Source organism: Canis lupus, chromosome X (assembly GCF_048164855.1).
Source record: "Canis lupus baileyi chromosome X, mCanLup2.hap1, whole genome shotgun sequence".
NCBI classification, from domain to species: Eukaryota; Metazoa; Chordata; class Mammalia; order Carnivora; family Canidae; genus Canis; species Canis lupus.
Window position 1 is genome coordinate 41,746,445 of NC_132876.1, and position 14,266 is coordinate 41,760,710.

The 14,266-nt window shown below is 42.0% G+C and overlaps 1 pseudogene; it reads left to right on the plus strand.

The window, feature by feature from the left end:
* Positions 1–5,446: 5,446 nt before the first annotated feature.
* LOC140628449 (glyceraldehyde-3-phosphate dehydrogenase-like) overlaps positions 5,447–14,266 on the plus strand; it is a 52,490-nt pseudogene continuing 43,670 nt past the window's right edge.

Below are 14,266 nucleotides of genomic sequence, written 5' to 3' on the forward strand. Positions count from 1 at the left end.
GCAAAAGCAGTCCTAAGGGGGAAATACATCGCAATACAAGCATCCATTCAAAAACTGGAAAGAACTCAAATACAAAAGCTAACCTTACACATAAAGGAGCTAGAGGAAAAACAGCCAATATGGGATCCCTGGGTGGCGCAGCGGTTTGGCGCCTGCCTTTGGCCCAGGGCGTGATCCTGGAGACCCGGGATCGAATCCCACGTCGGACTCCCGGTGCATGGAGCCTGCTTCTCGCTCTGCTTCTCTCTCTGTCTCTCTCTCTCTCTGTGACTATCATGAATAAATAAATAAAAAAAAAATCTTTAAAAAAAAAAAAAACAGCAAATAGATCCTACACCCAAGAGAAGAAGGGAGTTAATAAAGATTCGAGCAGAACTCAACGAAATTGAGACCAGAAGAACTGTGGAACAGATCAACAGAACCAGGAGTTGGTTCTTTGAAAGAATTAATAAGATAGATAAACCATTAGCCAGCCTTATTAAAAAGAAGAGAGAGAAGACTCAAATTAATAAAATCATGAATGAGAAAGGAGAGATCACTACCAACACCAAGGAAATACAAACGATTTTAAAAACATATTATAAACAGCTATACGCCAATAAATTAGGCAATCTAGAAGAAATGGACGCATTCCTGGAAAGCCACAAACTACCAAAACTGGAACAGGAAGAAATTGAAAACCTGAACAGGCCAATAACCAGGGAGGAAATTGAAGCAGTCATCAAAAACCTCCCAAGACACAAGAGTCCAGGGCCAGATGGCTTCCCAGGGGAATTTTATCAAACGTTTAAAGAAGAAACCATACCTATTCTCCTAAAGCTGTTTGGAAAGATAGAAAGAGATGGAGTACTTCCAAATTCGTTCTATGAAGCCAGCATCACCTTAATTCCAAAGCCAGACAAGGACCCCGCCAAAAAGGAGAATTACAGACCAATATCCCTGATGAACATGGATGCAAAAATTCTCAACAAGATACTGGCCTATAGGATCCAAGAGTACATTAAGAAAATTATTCACCATGACCAAGTAGGATTTATCCCCAGGACACAAGGCTGGTTCAACACCCGTAAAACAATCAATGTGATTCATCATATCAGCAAGAGAAAAACCAAGAACCATATGATCCTCTCATTGGATGCAGAGAAAGCATTTGACAAAATACAGCATCCATTCCTGATCAAAACTCTTCAGAGTGTAGGGATAGAGGGAACATTCCTCGACATCTTAAAAGCCATCTATGAAAAGCCCACAGCAAATATCATTCTCAATGGGGAAGCACTAGGAGCCTTTCCCCTAAGATCAGGAACAAGACAGGGATGTCCACTCTCACCACTGCTGTTCAACATAGTACTGGAAGTCCTAGCCTCACCAATCAGACAACAAAAAGACATTAAAGGCATTCAAATTGGCAAAGAAGAAATCAAACTCTCCCTCTTCGCCGATGACATGATACTCTACTTAGAAAACCCAAAAGTCTCCACCCCAAGATTGCTAGAACTCATACAGCAATTCGGTAGCGTGGCAGGCTACAAAATCAATGCCCAGAAGTCAGTGGCATTTCTATCCACTAACAATGAAACTGAAGAAAGAGAAATTAAGGAGTCAATCCCATTTACAATTGCACCCAAAAGCATAAGATACCTAGAAATAAACCTCACCAAAGATGTAAAGGATCTATACCCTCAAAACTATAGAACACTTCTGAAAGAAATTGAGGAAGACACAAAGAGATGGAAAAATATTCCATGCTCATGGATTGGCAGAATTAATATTGTGAAAATGTCAATGTTACCCAGGGCAATATACACGTTTAATGCAATCCCTATCAAAATACCATGGACTTTCTTCAGAGAGTTAGAACAAATTGTTTTAAGATTTGTGTGGAATCAGAAAAGACCCCGAATAGCCAGGGGAATTTTAAAAAAGAAAACCATAGCTGGGGGCATCACAATGCCAGATTTCAGGTTGTACTACAAAGCTGTGGTCATCAAGACAGTGTGGTACTGGCACAAAAACAGACACATAGATCAGTGGAACAGAATAGAGAATCCAGAAGTGGACCCTGAACTTTATGGGCAACTAATATTCGATAAAGCAGGAAAGACTATCCCCTGGACAAAAGACAGTCTCTTCAATAAATGGTGCTGGGAAAATTGGACATCCACATGCAGAAGAATGAAACTAGACCACTCTCTTTCACCATACACAAAGATAAACTCAAAATGGATGAAAGATCTAAATGTGAGACAAGATTCCATCAAAATCCTAGAGAAGAACACAGGCAACACCCTTTTTGAACTCGGCCATAGTAACTTCTTGCAAGATACATCCACGAAGGCAAAAGAAACAAAAGCAAAAATGAACTATTGGGACTTCATCAAGATAAGAAGCTTTTGCACAGCAAAGGATACAGTCAACAAAACTCAAAGACAACCTACAGAATGGGAGAAGATATTTGCAAATGACATATCAGATAAAGGGCTAGTTTCCAAGATCTATAAAGAACTTATTAAACTCAACAGCAAAGAAACAAACAATCCAATCATGAAATGGGCAAAAGACATGAACAGAAATCTCACAGAGGAAGACATAGACATGGCCAACATGCACATGAGAAAATGCTCTGCATCACTTGCCATCAGGGAAATACAAATCAAAACTACAATGAGATACCACCTCACACCAGTGAAAATGGGGAAAATTAACAAGGCAGGAAACAACAAATGTTGGAGAGGATGCGGAGAAAAGGGAACCCTCTTACACTGTTGGTGGGAATGTGAACTGGTGCAGCCACTCTGGAAAACTGTGTGGAGGTTCCTCAAACAGTTAAAAATATACCTGCCCTACGACCCAGCAATTGCACTGTTGGGGATTTACCCCAAAGATACAAATGCAATGAAACGCCGGGACACCTGCACCCCGATGTTTCTAGCAGCAATGGCCACGATAGCCAAACTGTGGAAGGAGCCTCGGTGTCCAACGAAAGATGAATGGATAAAGAAGATGTGGTTTATGTATACAATGGAATATTACTCAGCTATTAGAAATGACAAATACCCACCATTTGCTTCAAAGTGGATGGAACTGGAGGGTATTATGCTGAGTGAAGTAAGTCAGTCGGAGAAGGACAAACATTATATGTTCTCATTCATTTGGGGAATATAAATAATAGTGAAAGGGAAAATAAGGGAAGGGGGAAGAAATGTGTGGGAAATATCAGAAAGGGAGACAGAACGTAAAGACTGCTAACTCTGGGAAACGAACTAGGGGTGGTAGAAGGGGAGGAGGGCGGGGGGTGGGAGTGAATGGGTGACGGGTACTGGGTGTTATTCTGTATGTTAGTAAATTGAACACCAATAAAAAAATAAATTAAAAAAATATAGTGTAAAGCCAAACCTGGAAAGCAGTAAACATTTTGCTATGTAAATGGCATATAATAGCACTTTATGTATATGTGGTTAATATGTAAGATAAAGGAATGATGAGTAAAATAAAATTTCTAGAAACTAATTCAAATCTTATCCTAAAAAAATATGTTAAGATTATGCCTATAGTTAGGTTTCTGTTTGGAAGTTAATATAATTATCTCACACCCATTGCTATTACGGCAAAACCAGATCTATTGCTGGCTTGACTAATGACAAACAATGATTGTCAGTTAAGGTACTGAACTAGATTCCCTTCCTGAGATATTTGTGTTTCATATAACATACTAAGTCATGAGGATACATCATGTTATTAATACTATATATCAGCTGAAGTTTGTATTATATCTGTAAGCCTGGTAATAGAGGTTTATTAAGATAATTTATTACAAAGAAAACCGACATTTTTGAAGTAGGAAAATGACTTCATAGTGGTTTCAAATTATCTACAAGATAGCCTTTGACTAATAAAGTTAAATAAATTAAAGAAGCAACAACTGACATATCAGTAATACTCCTTGTTCTCTGAGTTTCCACTACATATCCACACATGTATACTTTAAAAAAATCAGTTTGAGAGAATACTAGTACAGAAAGTTTAAGTGGTTTACCTGACTCACAAAGTGCATGTAATTTGTATTAGCACTTTCTGGCTTTAATACGACCTACTTCCATATACTCGACAGCTTCCTGAGTAATCTTAGCAGGTGGTTAAAAGGAAATGTGTAAATGCTTGCATCATCCACCCTCTTCTGTATTGCTATATTAACTGAATTTCAACAATTTTACTACTACAGAGACCATCTCTAAACCAGAGCCAGAAAACCTCTATCAGGTTTTTTTGGATGTGTTTTTTTTAATTAAACATTCTAAAATTATAAGTGAGGAATCAAATGCTAAAGCATTAAAACTTTTTGTCAATTGTTTTGAATACGCTTTCAGAAATCAAGTAGAACTTCCCAACCTTGACATGAATGTTTCATCCCAACTCTGATACAGGAGGTCTTTCTACCTGTATCAGCATTCCATTTTAATCCTTTCCATGTGTATAATGGAAGCATGACATATGTCAAATTGTAGAGCTATTCTAACAGTATCTGCTTGAATATGTTCTTTTGCTTCTATTTGGTGAATTTGTCTTTTGCTGGTCATTCCTCACATCATATGATGAGTTTTTCCACTTACCATACTAAAAGAGTGAAAAATACAAGGTTATATGTTTTCATCTCCAGGTTATGCATGAAATGCTACATTTTTTAAAAAAAAATGAAATCTGTAGCTTCTTTTAAATGTTATAATATCTGTTCACTTTTTCTTTTATAATAATAATGCTTAAAAAGAAAAAAAAAAGAAAAAAAAAGAAAGATGAATGGATAAAGAAGATGTGGTTTATGTATACAATGGAATATTACTCAGCCATTAGAAATGACAAATACCCACCATTTGCTTCAACATGGATGGAATTGGAAGGTATTATGCTGAGTAAAATAAGTCAGTCGGAGAAGGACAAATATTATATGGTTTCATTCTTTTGGGGAAAATAAAAAATAGTGAAAGGGAATAAAGGGGAAAGGAGAGAAAATGAGTGAAAATATCAGTGAGGGTGACAGAACATGAGAGACTCCTAACTCTGGGAAATGAACATGGGGTAATGGAAAGGGAGGTGAGTGGGGGTTTGGGGTGACTGGGTGATAGGCACTGAGAGGGGTACTTGATGGGATGAACACTGGGTGATATGCTATATGTTGGCAAATTGAACTCCAATAAAAAAAAGATGAATAGACTCAAGTTAATGTCTTATGAAGATCAGAGGAAGGAACTAGAAATGTGGGAATAACAAGAGGACAGCAGGCTTTGGACTTGGAAGTTGAATCCCAGCTCTACCATTACTGGCTCCGTGTCTTGGGCACTGGGCCTCACTCATTCAAATCAATAAATCCTTATTAAACTCCTGCCATGTGTCAAGCAGTGGGTTAAGCGTTAAGTCTGTGACAGTGACATTTTTCCCCCACAGGCGGAAAATGGGGGTTCCCATCTGCACCGATCTACACCGGGGATGCGGGGGCGCACATGCACCGCCAGACAGCAGCCCCGCAGCCGCCCCTCCCCAGGAGGCCGCGAGGATGGTGGGTTGGGGCAGCGGCCCCGTGACAGTGACATTAACAAGCCTAGCCCTGCCATATGGAGTTCTCGTTTCTTTACTGGTAAAATGGGTTAACAATAGCACCTACCTGATAAAATCACTTTGGGGATGAAATGGGATGGTGCATAGTGCACTTGGGGAGTGTGGCTCAGCATACAGCAGTGGGGTTTTGTAGGCATGCAACAAATGGCAACTCTGTGTACACATAAAGATGCTGGACTGTTTTACTTCTCTTTGAGTGTTCGGCTGAGTGTCCTGTAGAAGATGGAATGAGCTTTTCTGTATGTTAGAAGTAGGAGGTAATGGGTAGAAGCCTTGCAAAGGGGTGATTCACTGCTTGGCATTGGAAGATGTTTCTAATACAACTGACCAAAGATGGAATGATTTGCCACAGCAGCTTCAGAGCTCTCCAGGGTGGGAAGGAATAAAGCAGAGTAAATAACATCCCGACAAAATGTTCCCTGTCTTAATTCTTCAATTTGTGGTCCGAATGTTTTGTTCAAGTTCCTTTGCTTGTGCAAACTGTGTAGGGCAATCAGATGCAGACCAGGCAGTGGATTTCTTTGCTGGTTTTTCCACTCCAGATATCGAATTCTGAAATTGGCTTTTTAGCTGGAATACAGGGCCAGGGATAGGATGAGACAAGGGAGGCAGTCAGGGTGCAAAATTTAAGGAGGTGCTCATTCTCAGGGTCATGGGAGTGCATGGGTGGCAGTTGCATGACCCCAAGATTAAGCACCGTCTTAAATTTTGGCATTCCTTTTGTCTTGCCCTACTCCTGGCCCTGTCGAGATACTAACACAGTTAAGAGTGGGTTTGGGTTTGCTCTGAGAGATCTTTCAAACAGCAGTGACACCAACCTTCTCAAGTCTAGGCACCTTGCCTTTCCAGTTCCAGTCCTCCCAGAAGCTGCTTTTACCAGCGGATTGATGAGCTAGGGGCACCCCCTCATTCCTGGGTGATTCTGGCTTGCTCATCCACTGCTCAGGTGCCAGTGCTGACAGGACATGGAGTATTCTGCACCTGGTGAAAACTGCCGGTACTTTGAAAGTCTCTAGGGGAACACTCCCTGAAATAAATAACTTTTAAAAAGACATGTTTATGGCTTTTCTCTCACCCCATAAGTATGTGCCCATTTGTCTCTGTCACCAGAGATGCTGCTAATCTCGGATTTCACAGATTTCATGTCCTCATCCATCTGTAAGAATTTCTCCTTCCCCACCCCTTTCACTGAACCTGCAGCTGGAGATGCTCTATTGAATGAAGTCTTTGGCTCCCTTGCCTAGCTGTCGGGGATCTGGGATAAGGGCTCTCAGGCTCTGAAAGAGCCCAACCTAGGACACCTTTACTGGCATTCAAGGAAACTAGAGAGGAAGGTTTAGGGAACTCCCTAGGAAGATGGAGTCCTGAGGACAGAGGTATTGGGGCAAAGCAGCTGGAAACCTCTATTGCATGTAGTTTGGCAGACCCCTCTATCTCTGGTGCACAAAGGCCAGGGAAAGTTGTCACCCACGGAGTCCAGAGTGGTTGGCATGGGGCAGCCTGCTTCATCTTGGGAACCAAGTCTGGGAGTGATTCAGTTACCTGATTTATGCTACTCTGTACTTCCTTATTTTCCCTGCACCTGTTTGGAAGATTGCAGAGATTCCAGAAATGAATATAGTGAGGGCCTGTGTTGGCATGTGGGGAGGGAGGGAGGTACTCATCTCATACCCCTATCCCTACTTCCTTCCTGACCAACTGTTTGTTAGTGAGCCTAGTTGTATCAGGACTACTGGACCTTTTTTTTAAAAAGATTTTATTTATTTATTCATGAGAGACACAGAGAGAGGGAGAGGCAGAGACATAGGCAGAAGGAGAAGCAGACTCCTCGCAAGGAGCTTGATGTGGGACCCGATCCCAGGACCCCAGGATCACACCCTGAGCCAAAGGTAGATAGATGTTCAACCACTGAGCCGCCCAGGCGCCCCAACTACCAGACCTTTTTGGGGCAAATGGTGAAGAGGATTTGGGGCCCAGCAGTCAGGCTGTAAGACAATGAAATTAGTACAGTAGGTCAAAGAGAGAACAAAAAGATGTGCCTACCCTCCACCTTCTGGGGAAGGGTATCATGGTGTTGAGTGAGAAAATATTTTACCTGGAGGTGGACGAGTATTGAGAGCTCTGGAGTATATACTGGCTCACATTTTCATTTTCAGGAGGAGCACTTAGTAAATACAAGGCAGTCCGCCCCAGCTCTTGACAGCTTGTCCCAAGGCCTTAGGCAGAGGAGACTGTGAGCTTACAGAGCCAGATCTCCCTTTAGGAGCCTCCGGAAAAGAGGGAAATATTAGCGGGGTGAATAGGTGCCCCACTTCGGGCCAGGAAAGAGAAATTTCAGCTTGCTACCTTGTTCAGTCACCTCTACATGGACCCCAGGATATGGCACATTTTCTAGCAGCTCCATAGCTGGGCCCTGACACACCCACAAGCTGCCTATACAGCAGCTGCTTCTGTTGTGGGGCCGGGGCAGAGGATGGAGTGTCATCTGCCTACTTCAGAGGATCCAGTGCTTGGAAAGAATTTGGAGGGAAGGTTGCAGGGGGGTAGGGTTGTGTGAGAAAAGTGAAGAGAAAACAAATCAATTAGCGAGGTCGTGCCTTGGCAGTTGCGGTAATTTTGGGAGATGAAAGTGGAGTATATATGGTCACAGGCAACTATGCCACGGTTTGAAGTTGGCTCAAAGTAGTGTAGTGATCACAGACTGTCTCCAGCCCAAGAAGAGGTGGGACAGTGTTTGTATGCTGTATTTATGTGCACAGTTGATCTAGGACCAAATGGTGAGGGAGGCACAATTTCTCTTTCATCTACCTACATTTTAACCAAACCGAACCATTTGAGTAAAATTGTGTGTGTGTGTGTGTGTGTGTGTGTGTGTGTGTGTGTGTGTGTGAAATCCCTAGAGGCATGTAGGATCTAGCCAGCAGACGGGCTTTGAATGCTTTCATTCCTGCCTTCCCAAACCTCTCTTTTTTTTTTGTTTTTGCTTTTTTTTTTTTTAATTTATTTTTTATTGGTGTTCAATTTACTAACATACAGAATAACCCCCAGTGCCCGTCACCCATTCACTCCCACCCCCCGCCCTCCTCCCCTTCTACCACCCCTAGTTCGTTTCCCAGAGTTAGCAGTCTTTACGTTCTGTCTCCCTTTCTGATATTTCCCACACATTTCTTCTCCCTTCCCTTATATTCCCTTTCACTATTATTTATATTCCCCAAATGAATGAGAACATATAATGTTTGTCCTTTTTAAAATTTATTTATTCTTGAGAGACACAGAAAGCGAGGCAGAGACATAGGCAGAGGGAGAAACAGGCTCCCTGTGGGGATCCTGATGCAGGCCTGGATCCCAGGACCCTGGGATCATAACCTGAGCGGAAGGCAGATGCTAAACCTCTGAGTCACCCAGATGCCCCCAAACCTCTCCTTCTGCCACCCTTTTCCTCACCTCTCCTATAGGATTTTCCTGCTTTCCTCTCCCCTGCTCCCTTTTTGGTTGCCTGCTCCCCTGCTTCGCTCTGCTTTAGGTCCTCAACACTTTTCCAGCTCTCAGCTTGTTTCTCCCTGCAGCTCTCCATTCTAGTGTCCTGTTCTCCACCCTCCCCTTCTCTGTACCCCTCTCTCCCACTTGCCTCCCTTCTGTCTTAATTCCCCTCCTGTTTTTCTTCCTTCTGATCCATTTGCTTGGATCTCCCAGATTTCTCCCCTCCAGGACCTCAGGGTTGATGTTCTGCTCTCCTCCTGACTTCTTTCTAGGACAAGGCAGAAAAGGCTAAAAACCTTAAGTCTGTACATACACCGAGACTGCCCTAATTTCCTCCGATTGTCAAGAGGAGGTGAGGGGTGGGAGAAAGGGTGGAGCTAAGGGCAGTCTGAATTAATGAAAAATTGAAGTAATAGAACATTTTGAAAGAATAATTGTATTACTTTCGAGTACATCCAGTAATACTGCTAACTGGAACAGAATCTAAGAGAGTAATATAAGTGCTTTAACAAAGAGATAAGAATCATGTATAATTAGCATTATTATGCAGCTGTTAAGGTCCTCATTCTTAAATAGGCTAGTTCCCTTATTTGTACGCTAAATGTATTTGGAGACCTCTTTCCGTGGCTACAGGTAAAATCCTATTACAAAAGTTCTTTATAGCTCTGATTTCCATGTCACTGCAGATGGTCCATTATAACAGTGATTTGTGGGTCTGGTTACCCAAAATTGCTAACAATAATGTACAATAAATGCTTTCTCTGGTCCCTATCTACTTAATAGGCATTCCTTTACAAAGATTGTGAGCTCTTTCCATTGCAGATGCTAAACAGGAGAGGGAAGTGGAGATGAATTAATTTTGGAGCAGGGCCATGTAGATGTGTGTATTTGTGTGTTTGTGCACACATCCATGGCTGTCTATTATTGAGCACTTATACAAGGGAGAAGGACTTAAAAGGACTGTATGTATAGTAGCATGCATAAAGGAGTCTGGCTATGTGTCTGTGTGGATAAAGGCATGATAATGCCTGGATGTGTGTTTAGGTCAATAGGCATCACTCTTCCTTCTCTTTCCTTCCTCCTCCTCCTCCTCCTCCTCCTCCTCCTTTATTTTCTAATTTTATTTTATTTTTAAAAAGATTTTATTTTTTTATTCATAAGACGCACACACACACACACAGAGGCAGAGACATAGGCATTAAGAGAAGCAGGCTCCCCACAGGAAGCCCGATCCAGGACTTGATCCCAGGACCCTGGAATCTTGCCCTGAGTTGAAAGCAGACCCTCAACCACTGAGCCACCCACATGTCACTTTCTCTCTGATTTTAAAGCAAAATCTCTTCAATCTTCAGCCAGTTATTTCCATCTTAATCCTGTCTTTTCTTCTCCATCCATAGCCTTCTTTGTTTTCCCCCAGGGATGTCTACCCATGATTAAATCAAAACACCTTTTAGAGATGTGCCCAGCGCCCTATTAGGTGTCAAGGAAGAGTTGGAGAGAGAAACCAAGGAAAAAGCCTTGTAAGGGTGACAGTAAGGAAGATACTAGTCTTCTTTGGTGAGTTCGGCCATTTTAGGACATAAAATTCCACAGGTAATTCTCAGACTATTTCCCTGGTGCCCCTGTAAACACCCTGACACCACAGTGACCCTGGCTTCTTTACTCCCAGTGATCTTCCTCACTGCTCACTCAACCTCCTCACAAAAGGCCAAACCTTTAGGATTTCTTACCCCTCATAGCTCTTCGACTTCCATGATTTCCCCCAACTCTGAATTTTGGTCTCTCTCACTAACCTCAAAATCATTCAGTTATTCATTCATTCACACAACAAATATTTGGTGATGGATATTCACGTGTCAGATACTGTTTGTTCTTGGCATGAGGGATATATCAGTGAACTAAAGTCTAAAAAGTACTGCCCAGGAGCTCTTATTCTAATGGGGGGGGGGGACACACAGATAACCAGCAGGAAACAATGAATGCGTAAATGATATTTTATATTCTATCAAGGCGATGAAGTAAAACAAAGTAATAGAGATTGGGAGTGAATGTGGTCCAGTGTTGGGGTGGGTGTCAAAAATGACAATTTTAGGCAAGGTAGTCTGATTTGCCCTTTCTTTTCTTTTTTAAATATTTTATTTATTTCTTCATGAGAGACAGAGAGAGAGAGAGAGGCAGAGACATAGGCAGAGGAACAAGCAGGCTCCCCGCGGGAACCTGATGCGGGATTCCATTCCAGGACCCCAGGATCATGACCTGAGCCAAAGGCAAACGCTCAAACACTGAGCCACCTAGGTGCACTGATTTGCCCTTTCAAAGAAGGTGACATTTGAGCCCAACTTGAAGGATATGAGGGAGTAAATAATGCAGATTTCAGGGGGCAAGGGGAAGAGCTTTGTAGTGCACACAATAGATAGTGCCAAGGTCTTGTGGTGGGAACATGCCTGGCATTTTTTAAGGCCCCAGGGAAGATGCACGGGGGCCAGAACACAGTGAACCATTAACAGGAAATGTGATCCAGAAAGGGAATGGTGAGAGATGGAGAGATTTATCCATACACTTCTTGTCCTCTACTGCCTGCTGTTCACCTTCATTGTGATTACCTCCTATATAAAATGCTTAATAAATAAGGTTCTATGGATTTAAAGAGAAAGCATGTAGAAGGAGCTTGGAACATTATAGGCCCTTCTGGTATGCGTCCTCTGTTCCTTCCAACTTCCTTAAGTCCTGGCTGGACTTCTCACCAAGAGTGTAGAGAGATTCCGTGAGACTCCCATAGTTTCAATTTCAAAATCTTTTTTTTTTTTAAAGATTTGATGGATTTATTCATAAGAGACACAGAGTGAGAGGCAGAGACATAGGCAGAAAGAGAAGCAGGCTCCCTTCAGGGAACCTGTGGTGGGACTTGATTCCAGGACCCTGAGATCACAACCTGAGCCAAAGGCAGACACAACCACTGAGTCATTCAGGTGCCTCTCTGTTTCAAAACCTTTGACTTCCTCCTCTCTTTTGCTATATTCTATCCTTAAGAAAAACTTATTTCTCTCTTTTTGCTAAGGCTGAACTCTCTCTACCTGTGCTTTTTATTCCCATCTCTTCCCCTCCTGATCCCCTTTCTCACATGCATTTTAAAACCCTTCCTTTCATCTGGCTCTTGCTCTCCTGGAGACGAGTATGCACAGGCATCCCTTACCGTAAAATAGCTTCCTTTAACCCTACTACATACTCAAGCAATAGCTTCATCCCTCTCCCCTCTCAAATTTCATAAAAGAGTCCTGTTGCTTTTTCTGTTTTAACCCACATGCAATTTGGCTTCCAATTTTATTTCTGTGTTTAACTGAACTCAGGATGGTTACTAACATCCTCTTTCTCACCAAATACAGGAGCATATTTTTAGTCCTCCTCGTTCTTGGCTCTTTTGCGATGGGCTTTCTTGAGAGGGCAGAGATTTTGAATCAAAGCCAATGTGGATTTGGACCCTGACCCAGCCACTATGTAACTTTTTTTGAGTGGTGGAGCCACAGTTGTTGTTATTGTTGTTGTTGTTTTAATCTCTAAAAAGGGGTTGATAATATCTACTTTGCTAGGAGCTGGTACAACTTAGAGACAAAGGATATAAAGTATATAGTAGAGACTATTTGGGTCATTTCCCTCCACCTTTTGTGATTGATTTTGTTTTGTTTTGCTTTTTTGTTTTGAGAGAGAGAGAGAGAGAGTGTGTGTGTGTGTGTGTGTACACAAGCAGGTGGAGGAGGGGCAGAGAGAGAGAGAAAGAGAGAGAGAATCTTAAGCATACTCCATGCCCAGCGTGGAGCCCAATGCTGGGCTCAGTCTCATGACCCCTGAGATCATGACCTGAGCTGAAATCAAGAGTCAAATGCTTAACTGAGCCACCGAGGTGCCCCTGTGATTGAGTTTTAAAATCACTTTTGCTGGGTCTTCCTCCTCTTGCTTTCTTAAAAAGTTTTGCATGTCCAAGGTTTCACCTTTGGATCTCTTCTCTTATCATACTGTACTTCCTTAGTGTCTTATCTACTACGACCTATTCAACAAATAGAGATATTTGGATACCTTTGACACTAGTTCTAGGTCCCTAGAAACCTCTCTTAAATGCCGTACATCCATGATACCGTCCAGTATGTACTTTTGGCGATTCTCCTTTGGGGATAAATGAGAGCAGAGTTTGGAGGGACATGGACAGAGAGAGAGTTGAGGTAAGGTACTGAATTCTTAGCTGAGGAGTTTAATTTGATAAGGTCAGCAGACTAAAGGGATTCTGAGAAGAGGAGTAACATGATTTGAATTTAGCATCTTAGAGGAATACACTAGAACAGAGAGAAGCTGGAGCAGAGAACCCATATAAGAAGATAATTAAGATAATTTAGATATTATTTGATGTGATTCAGGAAAGAAAAATGAAGCTAAAATCCAAGGAATCTTACAGAGAAAGGATTAAGAATCCTTGCCATCATATTGGATAGAGTATAAAGGTTTGAGAGGAATCAAAAACATTCCACAGTTTCAAGAATGAGACACTGGAAAACAAGAGGTGCCATTGGTGGCAATGGTGAGGCTAGGAGGAATTCTTGTTTTGAAAAGGATCAGAAGAGTGAGGAGGGAGAGTAATTAAAATTTTGATATATTAAGTTTCAGAGGACAGAAGGAAACCCAAGGAAAAACTATCTTTTGGGTAACTGAAACTAGAATAGAAGAAAGAAAATAGGAAACTAGAGTTATTCAGTACTGGTGCTGGACATATTACATTCATTTGTGTACAAAGAGTAGCCAAAATTGGGAGAATAAATGAACTCCCCTAAAGGAGTGACTACAAAGGGGAATGGGTGGGGGGCAGTAATTGAATTTTGGGAGACAGCCAGAGGGAATAAGTGGGAGGAAAAAGGAAAGCTGGAGGAGCCAGAGACAGAGAATTCAAAAACATAAAAAGAGAAGCAGTGTGAGAGAAGCCTACTGACTTTTCACTAGTTCATAGATCCCTAACTGACTTTTTCGTTATGTACCCACTCTCTTTGACTCCCCCACCTGGTCCCAAGCTTTTCTTTCCATCCATTGTTTATCTGGGTCTCCTGGGCCTGAGTCTAATTATTATTCCCACTGTCTAAATCACTCTCAATTCATGCTTCCCTGCATCCATCAGCCATTAACCCTTCCTTCCTAG